Below are 15,722 nucleotides of genomic sequence, written 5' to 3'. Positions count from 1 at the left end.
AAGCAAATGGAAAAGTGGCCATCCTTTCGAACACAAATTGCATGATTATATTTCCAACCGAACTGCCGAAGACATGAAATCTGGTGAAAATTGTTCTTTCCTTAAAAATATCAAAAGCTAATATTTTGCAGACGGACCTCAGAGGGCCATGCTTGGACAGCAGAACTGGGCACTGTGTTGTCCAAAGTAAACACACCTGATCTGGATTTGGTCAGAGTCACAAGACCAAACAAGTGGCCAGAGAATTAATGGAGGAATTTAAAGATTGCTCTTCACCAGCTTCAACCTGAAACGGCTTCTGCTTTTGGGAATTTGTGTGAGTATGGAGGGGTGAGGGCAGGGTGGAAAACAGGTCGTGATTGTGGGGTAGGACCTGACAAACCACCAGGCTTTATTTATTGATTAATTAATTTATTTTGGGGCCCATCCTGTAATTTCGTTAATGTAAGGCACTCCTGCTATGGAAATTCCTTTTACTAAGGCAGATCTACAACTCATTTCTGACTTTTAATCTTTGGGTTGCCCAGAGACATTGACGTGCTTGACTTCCCCAATGCCACAAAATAGTATGCCTTTTTTTTTACTTCCAGGTAGGCCCTCTATCTAGTGCACCAGGATTATTTTGGGTGGATTTGAAATTCGTCTGGGATTGAAGCAGATTTGGCCGTTCATTCACTGCCTTTCCTCTTAAAGTAATAGGTATAAATTTCCCCAACAACAGCCTGCTTTCCTTAAAGTAATGGGTATAAGTGAAGAAGAAATACCTACGATGTTAGATCACCATTGGAATTTTGCCACAGATTTCACTGGGGATCTGGGTGAAGAGGAGACAGACCCTCTGCAAAAGGGACTTCCTATACCAAGAAACCTCAGAAACTTGCTCTTCACTGGTCTTGGGTTGGCACCTTAGTGTCAACCCCATTTCCAGACTGAAATCGAGAATTAGGTAAGGGCTCTTTAGGAGAAACTGATCAGCTTTAACTTGGGCCTTAGGAAATTGTTTGTTCCCTTCAGACCATGAACTAGAAAGAGCAAACCAAGGACACTGCCCCCAACCTGGCAGCACTATTTAGACACTTTCATGTAGATGAGAAAAGCAGCTTCTCTTTAGAATGGCAAACTCAGCACTAGCTTCATTATTTTTGCTTATAGAAAAGCAGCTTTTTCAGCTTGCAGCATTTGATACACTTAAGGTTTCCCTCAGTTAGCTTATCCCCTGAAAACTAAATAAAAGAGGAAAGAAGATACAGAGAACATTAAGTTTCTTTTGGGCTCACTGCCTAATTTTTATCAGACTCTGTGCCTGATTCTTTAAAAGCTTGATGCCTAATAAATGCTTGCTGAATTCTTATGGCTCTGAGCATGCAGATCAGGGCTAGTTTTCCTGGTCTATCATCCACGTAAGGTAGGAGCCTCCCTCCTCATCCCTCCCCACCTCAACTTTTCTATGAACAGACATCATCAGATTGAGAATAGGGCTGTCTGGATCCAGGATTATATGTGGGTAGGATTATATTTTGGTCATGACTTGAATTAGATGGTTACTGAGGTCCCTTCCAATTCTCAAATTTTGTGATTCTGTGACCAGGTTCTGTGTAATGGGGGTATGGTTTCTTACTGCTTCAGTTTCTCCAGAAATTAAGAATAACCATTTACTGCTGCTTGTGTCTTCTGGGTCATCCAGTACTATGTATTTGGTCACTGTTACCATGATCACAAGTTAATCACCAATTTTCATTTGGTACAGTGTCAAAGGTCAGGATAGGTGATCCTGCCACCCTTTCTTCCTCCCCCAGTATAACAGCTTTAGGGTTGGCATACTAGTCTCATTTGAGGGGGGAAACACTTCTGTTGGTTTCAAGTGTGTATTAGGAGTCCCCTGAGGGCAGGGTTTGAGGTCTGTTTCAATCACTCTGCAGTGTACCTAGTATGTGGGACTTCGCAAAAAAGTAAAGTTTCAATAAAAGGCTGCCATTTCAGGAAGCAGGAGAGTGCTGGCAGGGGCAAGGCAATCTTGCTGGAAAGCTGCTATATTGAGAAAGACTGATGGATAAACAAACTATCCTTTAGCTGAATAGAGATAAACTATAATTTCTGCTATCCATTTTCTGCAAATTTCCTGAGGGTTTTTTTTTTCAGCTGACCAGCTGCAACAGATTTTGTTGGTTTGACCAGAGAAGTGACAGATATGTTTATTGTGATAAAATCCCCAAAAAGGAATTCTAAGAAATAAAGAATCGTTTTCAACATTGTATAAATTCACTGAAGAGGCCCTCACTAGGTAGTCTACACTTTTTTTTTAATCTGAATGGAGGACTATGGATTCACAGATGTAACCCAAAGAAGCCACATTTTGCCTTCTATTCTAATTATTTGGGTATTTATCTTTTCTTTTCTATGAGACAAACTGAAGGCAAGGACAGAGAATGCTTTGTTCATATTTGTATGCCCCACGGTACCTACTACAGTGTCATTCGGTAAATACTGGTCAAATGGAAGTGAGAGTAAACTAGCGGACCCACGCTGCAGTTCTTTCTCCAATACTTTGAACAATAGCATTTTCCCACCCCCTACTCTCTTTCCCTCATTGGCCATGCTGAGTTTGGGAGAAGCCACATGGTTCAGACTCCGGAACCTGTCCAAAATAATTCATTACTGCTTGACTGCTTTCACCAAGTGTGCATCAGATTATGGTTTGAGGGGAAAATTCTTTCCTTTACCAAAGTCTTATTTCAGAAAGACCAGTTCTGGCATCTCAGCATTGTCCATCTTCTTTACTTGCTAGAACCACACTGATTGTTATTAGAAGTCTATGATTAGTTCACTGTCCGACATATTTGGAGATGATATCACTGACAGTGATCCCTCTTAGGGTGCGCAGTCAGAACTCAAATGATTGACCCATAACCCCTGTTTGTTCTCTCTCTGTCATATGGATTAACTGTGCTTTATCTTCTCATTTCACCCAGACCATGTGCCAATCTTGGCAACACTTGACTTCCCGTACAAGCTTGAACTCCATTATTGGCTAGTGAGATGTTGTACTTATCCCCACCTTAGACTCCTGTGTCCTCTGCTGTGTCAGTTCCCAATCTTGGATCACTCAGTCCTATCATTGCTTTCGTTGCTCCTGCTCAGAAGCCTCTTTTGTGCCATCCTGAGCTGCTAAAAATTCGAGTTAGCTGTCCTCATCCAGGACCTTGATGCTGCTGCCTGGCAATACTTTCATGCATCATCATGATCATCACTACCACCATCAACTTATTCCTCTTCTGTGTTCTGGGCCTTCCAGACAACTTGCTAAATGTTCTCTTATTATTCATTGATTTTCCAATGCCTTCACTATGCTAGTTGTCCCCTATCCTGTGACTTAAGATCAGAAATCTTCCTCAGAAGCTATCCAGTCAACCCACTCATTTTACAGATAAGGAAACTGAGGCTTAGAAAGGTTAAATTTTTACCCAAGGTCACATAGGTAGTAAATGTCTTTTTGGCTAGGTTTTAAATCCTGCCTTTGGCACATACTAGCTATGCGACTCTGGGCAAGCCATGCAAACTTGCTGTGAGTTCCTTGAAGGCAGGAACTGTTTTTTTTTTTTTTGCTTCTTTTGGTACCCCTAGAGCTTAGCATAGTACCTGGCACACAGTAGGTGCTCAATAAATGTTGACTAGTTAATGGTTCTTAGTCCAGAGACACCTTTCCTTCAAGTATGTTTTTGCCTTCTGCTTGTAAGCAGCAAGTCCGAGGAAGATAACCCACAAATGTGTCCACGTGGGCAGGTCCTCACTCCTAGAACACCAACGGAGAGCTGGCTGCCCTAGATTCAATTCTGTCACATGTCTGAGCCAACAAAGACTTTCCCTTTCCCTTGAGGATATATCCATGGCGGAGGCTGGGACCTCATCACTTATTCCTGGCACTTGCAGCATCTTTCCCACTCTTCCCTGGCTCCTTCCCTTCTGCCTTCAAAAAGGTACTGATCTCCAAAATATTTTGCAAGAGCTTGTTGCTGTCTTGAGCTACAATCCTATTTCCCTCTTGACATTCACTGCTAACCTTTTCAGTGAGTATTTGGTACCTACTGCCTCCATTTCCTCTTGCCTCACTCCCCTTGTTCACCAACTTGCAATCTGGCTTCTATCCCCACTAGGGTAATGAAATACTCTCTCTCAGATGACTGATGACATTTTTATTTAACAACAACAAGCTTTTCTTAAATGCCTACAATGTGAAAGGCACTGTGCTAGGTGATGGGGATACAAAGATAAGCTTGAAAAACAATCCCTGTTCTTAAAAAGCTTACATTCTAAATGAGGAAAGATAACACGAAAATATATAAATGCACAATAGTTTGAGAAGGAAGAGAGCAATGGAAGCTGGGGGGGGGGTGTCTGGAAAGGCTTCGTGAAGCTTTTCATCTGAGCTGAGTCTTGAAGGAAGCTAAGGATTCCAAGAACCAGAATGGGGCAGGAGTGAACCACAGGCCTGGCGGGATGGTGGTGGTAGTGAAGATAGCAGTGCAGCCTGTGCCAAAGTATGGAGGTGGAGGGTGGAATGGCATGTTTAGGGAAGAGAGAGTAGGACAGTTTAATTGAAATGTAGGGAGTAATGTGAAATCAGTTTGAAAAAGTAGGCTGGAGTCAGATTGTGAAAGGCTTAAAACACCAAATTAAGGAGTCTGTATTTTATATCAGAGGCAATAGGGAGCCACTGAAGGTTCTTGAGCGGGTGGAGTAACATTATTTTGATAGCTATATGGAAGATGGATTGTAGAAACTGGAACAGGGAAATATTTCAAAAAGAGGTGATGAGGACCTGAACTAAGGTAATAGCTATGTGAGTAGAGAGAGAAGGCAAAGATGTAAGAGATGCTTTGAAAGTACTATTCTCAGAAGCCAGCTAGTCTTCCTTCTAGTTAAAAAAAAATGTATATAATTAATTCTCACTTAAAATGTGGTTTATCCAATGAATAGTATTAATCTCAGACTATTTTTTCATCACCACCTATGGTAGAATATTCAGGGAATATAAGTGATACTTCGGTATTTAATTAATTTAATTAATTTAATTAATTAATCATTTCTCTCTGCCAGTGTAGACTGAAGCCCATCTATGCTTTCTCATCATGTGCAGTTCTTGTCCATGTTTTCCCATAAATACTTCACAGGGGAAAGCTTTTAAGGCATCTGGTTCTTTCAACATTTTTGTGGATACCAGGGCAGCAAAGAGGCCTGTCCATCAGTTATCCTTCACTCTTGCTACATGCTGAGCCTGCCTCCTTTTCTGGTCATACACGTCCTTGATGTCCTTCTTGCCACTTCTTGACATGTCACCACACAGTGCAGTTTATTTCCACATAAGAAAAACCAAGCGAACAAAAAAATGCATGTTGCCCAGATTATGACATGCTATGCTGAACGCTGTTGCCAAATTCACTGGCCTTTTCTCCATCCTTCTCCTTTACTGCTCAGTTGCTTTTGACACCAATGACTATTTCTATCCTTTCTGAAACTGTTTCTTCCTTTGACTTCCACTACACTGCACTACATTGGTTATTCTATCATTAAGTCAATAACATTTATTAAGCACCTACTATGCATCAGGCACTATGCTAAGCCTGGGGGGATAACAATACAAAAAAGAAAGACACGCCCTGCCTTCAAGGAGTTTATAGCCTAATTCTAATTGGATTCAATTTGTCTTCCCTCACTTGCTCCTCTAGTCACTACCCTAACTTGAGATAAGTATTATGTTATGGGGTTTTTGTGTGTGTGTGTGTGTGTGTGTGTGTGTGTGTGTGTGTGTAGGCAATCAGTGTTAAGTGACTTGCTCAGGGTCACACAGCTAGTGTCTGATGTTGGATTTGAACTCAGATCCTCCTGACTCCAGGGCTGGTGCTCTATCCACTACACCACCTACATGCCCCAAGATAAGTGTTATATACAGAGGACGAGATATATTAGGCATAGTAGCTTTATCCCTCATAATACCCCATAGATAATAACACCACCTATTTCTCAGGGTTGTTGTGAGGCTCAAATGAGATATTTGTAAAAGCACTTAGCACAGTGCCTGGCACATAGCAGGCACTATATAAATGCTTCTTTCCTTTCCCTTTCCTGGTATAGCTATAAACACAAAGAAGTACTTGGTAAATATTTAGGAACCAAACAATAGGTTGGTTTGTCAAACCTGATGCTCATGGTGACTCTGGCTCCCAGGCTGACTGTAAGCCTATGCTCAGATCCACAGAGGGTTTCCATTCCAGCCAGCTGGTCCCTGAGTTACTCTGCTACCTCTGCGTGTTCCCTGCCGTCCCCCAGCTCTAGCTTACTGCTTGTTAACCAGCTTTCATGTTAATGATGCTACGTAAAAATTCCTCTTCCCACAGTTATCCCATTTGAGCCTGCTCCATGGTTGTTGCCCAAGAGTCTATTGCCACCCAAACTGCCTGTCTCCCTGGTGCTGCATGTACATGGTCCTTGCTCATAACATGCATACTATGATGGGGACTGTCCATGCTTATCAATTCCTGTTCCTCTTGAATCCCATAATCCCATAAAGCAGGCCTACACACACCTGAAGGGGACCACAAAAGCCTTAGCATAGGGTTCTAATCTCACTCTCAAGTTTCACCCAACCCAGCCCTGCTTGGAAATTGTGCCGCTGTGCCTGCAGAAGTGTATTTTTAGACAAGCTTACACAGGCTGTGGTATAGACTGTGTATTAGAGAGCAAGTTTTGAGCCAGGGTCATGTTACTTACTGTGTGACACCAGCAATAAACTGAGGCTGTCCCCACCCTAGGGCAGTGTATCCTGCTGAGTAGGAGTAGTTATACACTCCTTGGGTCTAGCTGTGGTTTACAGTAGCCGGGCCCATTTGATGTTTAAAGAAAACGGACAATTGGAACAACAAAATAATCGCTAATCCTAGTCACCCAACATTCTTCCCACCATTGACAAGATCTGTCCCCCAGTGGCACAAAGAACACCACGATTATTCTCCCTCATAATCAGGGTGAAAACAATGAAACGCATTTGTTGTTTAGAGCTGCAGCCAAGAATTGGGAGGAAACTATAGCTAAATTCTCTTACCCCCTTCCCCACCCTAGGCAATTTAGGAAGGTTAAAAAAACCACAGCTCTTTGCCACTGGTGTTAAAGATAACTTAACTTTCTACAATAGTGCATAGATGGCCTTTGGCATTGATGGATTACATTAAAATATACTTCCATCTGTCCCCTCTTTACCTTATCCAGGGGATTCATGTATTATATAGAAATTGACGCTTTTCTGCAGGGTTATTCTGTTCTCTAGATGACGGCATACATTGGCAAAGTGCTTTGAAATCCTTGGATGAAAAGCAGCACGTCAAGGGAAGAAATTTTGTTTCCTTTTTCCTCCTTTGTACATTTCCCTTAGAATGTGCTTGGAATAAATACTCACCTACAGGCCTAAATTTGGCTCTATGATATGGTGGAAGAATTTGATTTTAAAGCATTTTATAAAAAATAATTATAGTGCTATCCCTCTGTGGGTCCCTACACTCACTGCACACCAATCAGGAAAATCTCTATTTCCTTTTACTTCATAACAATTCACTCTTTGTGCATTCTGTTTTAATACAATTTGCCACAATAAGAAGCCAAGTTTCTTAAGGCAACTGCAATGGGTGATTTGATGAATTAGTTTCACTGAATTGATCTCTTGTGTCTGATAGATGTCATCATGTTTGCCATGGTATATAGGTACCTAAGGCTCAGCTTTATGTGAGAACAACCTGGACAAAAGAGAAGGCTGCTTTCTGTGGCCTTATCTACAATATCAAGCACAGAAAGTTGGGAAAAATTGAATGCCCCAATCCACCATAAGCTTGTCTTTACTAAAAATATATATATATATATATCCTGGGGGCTCTGAATTATCTGCTGGAAAGTTAAAATACCACCCAAAGTGGCCAACTAGACCCAGGGCAATTCTCAAACAGATGATTTCCTTGCATTTTACTTACAAGTATTTTTCTTTTTTTTGGTGGTGGGACAAACCAACACATGTTAATGAGTTAAAAGCATAAGATGTCATGAGTTAAAATTAGTTTGCTGCAGCATGATTTTTAACAGTTCTGATTCGGGAAATGCCCAGCTCTGTCTCTACTTTCTTTTGGCACTGGTCTAGGTTGTTGCTCTTCTTTTTATTGACTGACAGTCTTTGGGACCACTGTACAGTTCCTCATCATCGTCCCTCCACAGTCACCTGCGTCTTCACTTAGGGCTTCTGTCTTTACCTGAATTCTGCCTGGCACCAAGTGGACCTTAAGTGGGGTATACTGGAATGAATAAGGATCTTCAAGTCAGCAGATCTGAATACTAGCTGTGGGATATTGAACAAAGTCAACCTCATCAGGTTGTTGGACTAGATATTCTCTAAAGTTTCTTATAGGTCTAACAATCTATGATTCCCCAGGTCTGCTTTGACATATTTCCCTTGAGTAGCTACTCCTGGTTTCAAGGTTTTTTTAGACTACCCTCTAACTTGCATCTGACCATGGTTTTATCTGATCTCCACACAGTGACAGCAATATATATCTTGGTGAAAGTCCTACAGTGTCAGTGACACCCAGCTTTCTGTAAAGCAAATCACAACCTAAACAAATGTAGTGCAAGAAAAGAAACCAAAGGTATCTTAGCATGTCAGCTGTTCCCTCTTTTACTTCAAGATCAATACCCAGATAAATGGTAGCTTCCCAGAGATGTAGTCTCTAAATTGTCTCTTGGTAGCTAGTGTCAGTGGTTAATCGCATTTTGTAAAGACTCCTTTATTTTGATCAACAATTTCCTAACATAGTTTAAACTAATTTCCTAATTTTTGCTTCTGTGTAAAGATGAAAAGCAATTGTTTTGTGCTTTCTGTATGTAATACCATTTTATATAATTGAAAACAGTTATAAAGTCAATGATCAGATGGGATGAACTCCAAAGAAGAAGAAAATGATAAGCAGCACAATGTTGAAAAGAGGTTCTAAAAATGGCAGCATTGAGCAAGGAAATACATTGACTTTTTTTGGCTAGCCCTGTGTGATGGGGTATATGAAGCAAGAAGTGGCCATTACAGCAAGAAGTGACAACAAATATGATGCCTTCAGGGAAAAGTCAACCTTCACTTATTACCAGAATATGAAGGAGCATGAAAAGAAATGATTAAGGATTGTGGGGAGTTTGTTAACCACACAGTGCAAGTTCTAGAGGGAATGATAGAAGGTAGGGAAAAGGAGCCCTAGAGAGATATGACTGAGCCAAATGGCAGTGAGCTTTTAGTTAGAGGGGAAAAGGATTTTCCCTTGGGTAGCTGGTGGTTTGAAATCATAGGAGTTAGAAGAATAGGAGGTAGGAATTCATCTAAGGTGAACTGACAAAGTTATTTTTTAATCCAAGATCCTTGACACATGCTGACCCCACCAAAGCATAGATATCTCATGACACCATGCCTGAAAGTCAGTCACCTGTACCTCCCTTTCTCTTTACGTTCTATTTTACTTGTTGCTCATAATGTTTTCTCCTTGAACTGGGAGTTTTGGGATTTGGTTATGATATTCCTGTAGGTTTTCTTCATAGGATCTCTTTCAGGTAGTGATTGGTGGATTTTTTTCTATTTCTACTTCCCACTCTTGTTCTAACACTTCAGAACAATTTTTTTTTCAAATATTTCTTGTATCATTATATCAAGATTCTTTTTTTGATCATAGCTTTCAGGTAATCCACTCATTCTTATGTTTTCTCTTCTTAATCTGTTCACCAGATCAATTGTTTTTCTTATGAGATATTTCACATTCTCTTCTATTTTTTCATTCTCTCTATCTTGTTTTATTATTTCTTGGACTCATAACCTCACTGGCTTCCCCTTGACCACTTCTAATTTTCTTTTTTTATATATAATTAATTAGTTTATTTTTAATTTTCAACATTCACTTCCATAAGATTTTGAGTTTTAAATTTTCTCCTCCTCCCTCTCCTCTCCCCCAAGACATCATGCAATCTAACATAGGCTCTACTTATACATTCATATTAAGCATATTTTCCTATTGTCATGACATAAAGAACAATTAGAACTAATGGGAGGAACTACAAGAATGAAGCAATAAAACAAAACAACAAAGGAAAAGGAGAGCAAATAGTATGCTTCTATCTGCATTCAGACTCCATAGTTCTTTCTCTGGATGTGGATAACATCTTCCACTGTGAGCCTTTTTTTTTTTTAAATAAAAGCTGTTCTTTTTTTAAAAACTTTTTTAAAAATTTATTTTGAATTATCAACAATCACTTCCATAAGCTTTTGAGTTTTAACTTTTTCTCCTCCCTCCTCACCTCCCTCCACCTCCCTCCCAAAGACAGCACACAATCTGATATAGGCTACACATATATGTTCCTATTAAACATATTTTCATATTAGTGATGTTGTAAGTAAGAATTAGAACCAATAGGAGGAACCACCAAAAAGAGGAAACAAAACACAACAGAAGAAAAAACTAGCAAATAGTATGCTTTGATTTGCATCCAAACTCCATAGTTCTTTCTTCTTTGTGGATAGCATTTTCCATCATGAGGCCTTTGGAGATCTCTTAGATCCTTGTATTGCTAAGTTTATCAATATTAGTCATCACACAACGTGGCTGTTATTGGGTACAATGTTCTCCTGGTTCTGCTCACTTCACTCAGCATCAGACCATACAAGTTTTTCCAGGTTTTTCTGAAGTCAGCCTTTTCATCATTTCTTATAGCACAATACTATTCCATTACATTCATATACCACAACTTGTTCAGCCATTCCCCAATTGATAGCCTTCTTCTCAATTTCCAATTCTTTGCCTACCACAAAAAGAGCTGCTATAAATATTTTGTACATGTGGGTCCTTTTCCCATTTATATGAGCTCTCTGGGATATAGCCCTAGAAGTATTGCTGGGTCAAAGAGTATGAACATTTTTACAGCCCTTTGAGTATAGTTTCAAATCGTTCTCTAAAATGGTTGGATTGTTTTGCAACTCCACCAACAATGCATTAGTGTTCCAATTTTCCCACATCTTCTCCAACATTTATCATCTTCCTGTTTTGTCATGTTGGCCAATCTGGTAGGTGTGATGTTTTGATTTGCATTTCTCTAATCAATCATTGGGAGTCTTTTGGAGTTGTCTTAGATCCTTGTATTGCTGAGAAGAGCCAAGTCTATCAAGACCAATTCTAATTTTTAAGGAGTCATTTTCTTCCTTAAGATTCTGGATTTCCTTTTCTAGTTAGTTGACTTTCTTTTCATAATCTTCTTGTTTTTCTTAGATCATTCTTATTTTTTTTAAAAAAATGTCCTCTATTTCTCTCATTTGTTTTTTAAAGTCTTTTTAAATTCTTCTATGAATTCTTCTTGTGCAGATGGCCATTTGATGTTTCTCTTTGGGGTAGGACAGGCTTTTTTTGCATCAGGATCCTCCTCTGAAGATGAACCCCAGTCTTCTCCATTCCCATTTCTGTAATTGGGTTCCTTCTCCTCTGCCTACTCATTTTTTTTTTCATTTGTAGCAGCTTATTATTACAATCACCTCTAGCCCTAGGGTATGGAGGATGGTGTTTCTGGCCTCAGGTTCCTCTTCAGTTCTCCCCTCTGGCCTGGAACTGAAACCAAGAACTCCACTCTCTAGTAAGTACGTATAGCCAACTGCTTCCCCTCCCCACTGCTTCTGCATCACTGGATGAGCGATGGTCCTTCTCACCCAAGGCTGCATCTCGGCAGCACAGTTGGGCCTGGTGACCCTTTTCAGCAGAAGTTCCCTCAATCTTTCCTGGCTCAGACTCTGGATTCCCCACACTGTCCAAGAGGTGAAAATTCCTTTGGCTGGGGCAGAGGCTACCTCCCAGCTCAGCTAGCCCCAGGGCTTGACACTTAGTATTTCAGCAGAACTAGCCTGGAGGTGTTTATACTTCACAGGCACCAAACCTTGGTCCTGGGACTTCTCTTTGGATCTTCTCTGGTTGTCTCAGGAGGACCACTGTTCTGCCCCAACTCTTGTTTATTTTTACCACTCTATGTTTGCCCTGAGGCACTACTTTGTCTTGTTTGTGGGGGAGATCTGGAGAGCTTGGAATTTTCTGACCTACTCTGCCATCTTCCCAGAATCCTCTCCTATATTCTTTTTTAAGTGGAGAGATGAATATGGGTTTGTATCTGGGTTTGTATGCCTTGCCAAAAGTATTCAGATGGCTTCTGGTCATCATCACGATGACAGGATATCGAACAAGAGCAAACTTAGAAAGGATATGAAGGAAAGTTAATTTTAAAGGAGGTTCAAGCTAACTAAGGAAAAATACACAAAGGTGTCCATTTGACACATCATTAAACCTTACTGATGAAGGCCCAGTCCTGGGAAGGTATTTTTCCAAATCTCAATGTTCCAGAGAAAAATTTAAAAAAAATTGTTTCTTTTAATGTTTTGGGTTGGATTTTTTTTCCCTTTTGGAATTTAGAATCAAAGTCAGAGACAACTTGCCCCTTAGGAAGTCTTGCTTGGTTTTGTAACTTTTCTCTTAATTACTAGCTGCTCTCACTCACCCAAAAGAGGGCCACCAGGATGGTGCAAGGCCTTGAGATCATACCAGATTAGTGACCATACCAGATGAGTGTTGATCAAAGGAACTAGGGATGTTTAGATTTGTGAACAGAATGCTCAGGAACAGGGCTATGATAACAACCTTTAAATATTGGCAGGACTGTCATGTGAAAGGGGGATTAGACTTATTTTGATATTTGTCCCCAAAGGACAGAAGTAGGAGCAATGACTCAAAGCTGCAAAGAGGCAAACTTAGGCATAATGTAAAGAAAAGCTTCTTAATGATGACCTATCCCAAAGAATGGACTACATTGACAGGAAGTGAGTGACAGCCCACAGGAGAGCTTTACTGCCACTAGTAGAAACACTGATGCTAGAACATGTATTGGGGTAGCTTGTTCTACACCAATACCCCAAACCACTATTCATGAAGCCTGTTCTCTCCCTTTCCCTTGCCGTACTGGCTTCTCTGGCACTCTTAACTTAGATGATTACTAGAAGGCATGTGTATGAACATGCACACAACATAGTTTATATCATATAAGGCAGACTTATCTGTGTGACTGCTTTCTATGGCCACACAGACCAGTTTTATTCATAACTCAAACAATATCCCTCATGGAGCCTGAGAATGAATCTAAAAAGGCAACAAATCTAGATAGTAATTTCAAGGGAAAAAAATCAACTGAGCTAAAATGGTGTTAGCAATTTGAATCCTAAATATGTTTGGTTGATTTGGTATAATCTCGACATGGTTGAGAAAAGTAAATTTAATTTCCTTTGACAATGCCAGTCTCACTAACACTGGAAACCTCCACAGGCCTGCTCCCACTGTAAACTCCTTGGCATTCTTCCTGCTCTCTGCAGGACTTAGAGACAGGATGTGTCGCCATCCCAGACCGGAGCTGAGTCACCATCCCACGCACAGCAATCTTACCTCCCTAAAACTGTCTCCATGAATAAAGACACACATTAGAGCAATTCTGCCAATGGGTCAGTACCTCCTCCCATATGGTTATAGAGCCCTTCCTTCTAGGTTCCTTAGAGGATTAAATGATTCTGGATCTACTAAAAGGAAAAGATGACTTTTTTGGGACAGCAAACACCACTTGACTTCATTTTTCCTTAGGAAAAATATACCCAGAAATGGTATAAATACCTTTGGAAACCAAACTTTTTAAGTGATTCCCTGGAATTCTGCATACATATATCCCCTTTTATATACACTTAATCATAAATATATTATCTTAAGACACAAGGCATCTTACAGAGATAGACTATAGGTTAAACAGTTTTACTTTTTTCCCCCAGAAGTGAGATAAGATGACACTAATTCACCTACATTGGTTTGCCTGGACCCTTTTGTGACTAACAGCACAAGTCTATCACGTGGTTGGTCAACACTGGAATGACTGACTGGGAACAGAATGAAACACATCATGGTCTCAGCTTCATTAGCACATCACTCTATCAACTGAAATCACTGGTTACTCTCTGCTTGTGTAGCATACCATTAAACCCAACATTAAATAACTCTTAAGTTATCCCATTAGCAAAACTAATTGCATCATTGGTCTACATTCTGGAGAATCTGCCCTTTTGTGTCCTAGCAAAGTAGAGCATAATCCTGAATTCTGGAGAATGTGTCATTAAGCCACTGTACTCAGAACTCCCTCCCCCCCAACTTAAGTAGCCTTATATAATAATACATTTCATTAAATAATACACTTAATTCGCAAATTGGAAGCAGCTTTTTCTGGTTTACAGATTACTGGGCTTCTCAAAGAACCAAATATGTTTTCTTTCTTTTTTTTATTTTAATATATCCCCCCATTACATTTTAAAACAACTTTTTAACATTTGTTTAAAAGTTTTGAGTTTCAAATTCTATCTCTCCATTCTTCCCTTCCCTCCTTCCTCTCTGAGATGGTAAGCAGTCAGATACAGGTTATACATGTGCAATCATGTAAAACACTTCCATACTAGTCATTTTGTCCAAGAAGACTCGAATAAAAGAAAAAGAATGAAAGCAAGAAAGTGAAGAAATTGCATGCTTCAGTCTGTATTCAAAGAATATCATCTCTGGAGGTGTATATTAGCATCATCATTACTCCTCAAAGAACCAAATCTTGATTTATTTTATTAATGACACCTCATCTTGGTATTGGGTATTATACTTTGCAATTCCACACACATCATCTTAGTTTTATCCCTAACAACTCTGTGGGGTAGGGTGACCGGATATTATTCCCATCTCTTTGTTATTGCCTTGATGGAGGCCATTTCCTCTCCTCTAAGCTAGGATAGTTCTGGACCAGTTAGAGCCATCATAGAAGTTCCTGGCACGCATGAAATCCCTCTATACCCACATAAGGCTCAGAGTGGTTACGAGGCTTAGTTTTGCACTACACCAGTGCCAAGCTGCTGCACCAAACCAGTCCTTTAAAGGACTCCTTTCCTCCTGAAGGAGCCACCATAGCTTAATGCCCAGAACCTGGTCCAACAAAAGTTCAGCTTGCCTCTACTTGACATCCATCCCATACACCCACACACTTGCACCCCTAAATAGCTTTTGCTGGTCTGGATCTCTCCTAGGTTCTCAGGAATGCAATGCTTTTTCACATAGCATTTGTCTGACTACCTTGGGGCCTGGAGACTGTTGAGTGGGATGTCAGACTTGAAGGAGTTTAGTTGCCATCATGTGGCTCATTCATATCTAGGGGCTTTGATGCCTGAGAGTCAGGAATAAGAATGTGGATTTCATGCTTCCCAGAAAAAAATTAATTCAATGTGTTCTTGGGGTTTCCTAGCAATGTTAGAGCAAGACAACCGTATTGCGTTGTAGGGCTTTTGTTCCCCTGGAGAATCTAAAGGATAGAATCACCTCGATCATGTCTAGTTCTCCTTTTCCTTGTGGGATAGCAGAATGTAGGGAGTAAAAAACTATTAAATCCATGGTGTACTACTAACACCAGTCCAGAGCATAAGGATAACATGGATAGTAGGTGATGGGGAGAAAGGTTTTCTTTTTGCAAGCCTGTCCATGAATGTGTCCCTGTTGTATTCGTTCACTCCGTATGAAAGATAGAATTTTCTTTTTTGAAAAAAAAAGATATGAGGGCATATTTTT

The 15,722-nt window shown here is 40.2% G+C and overlaps 1 protein-coding gene across 2 annotated transcripts in view; it reads right to left on the bottom strand.

The window, feature by feature from the left end:
• KIF6 (kinesin family member 6) overlaps window positions 1–15,722 on the bottom strand; it is a 477,193-nt gene that overhangs the window by 99,581 nt on the left and 361,890 nt on the right. The window lies entirely within an intron of this gene.

This window comes from Phascolarctos cinereus, unplaced genomic scaffold (assembly GCF_003287225.1).
Source record: "Phascolarctos cinereus isolate Bilbo 61053 unplaced genomic scaffold, phaCin_HiC Scaffold_5;HRSCAF=322, whole genome shotgun sequence".
Lineage (NCBI taxonomy): Eukaryota > Metazoa > Chordata > Mammalia > Diprotodontia > Phascolarctidae > Phascolarctos > Phascolarctos cinereus.
This window is presented reverse-complemented; position numbering and strand designations above follow the sequence as displayed.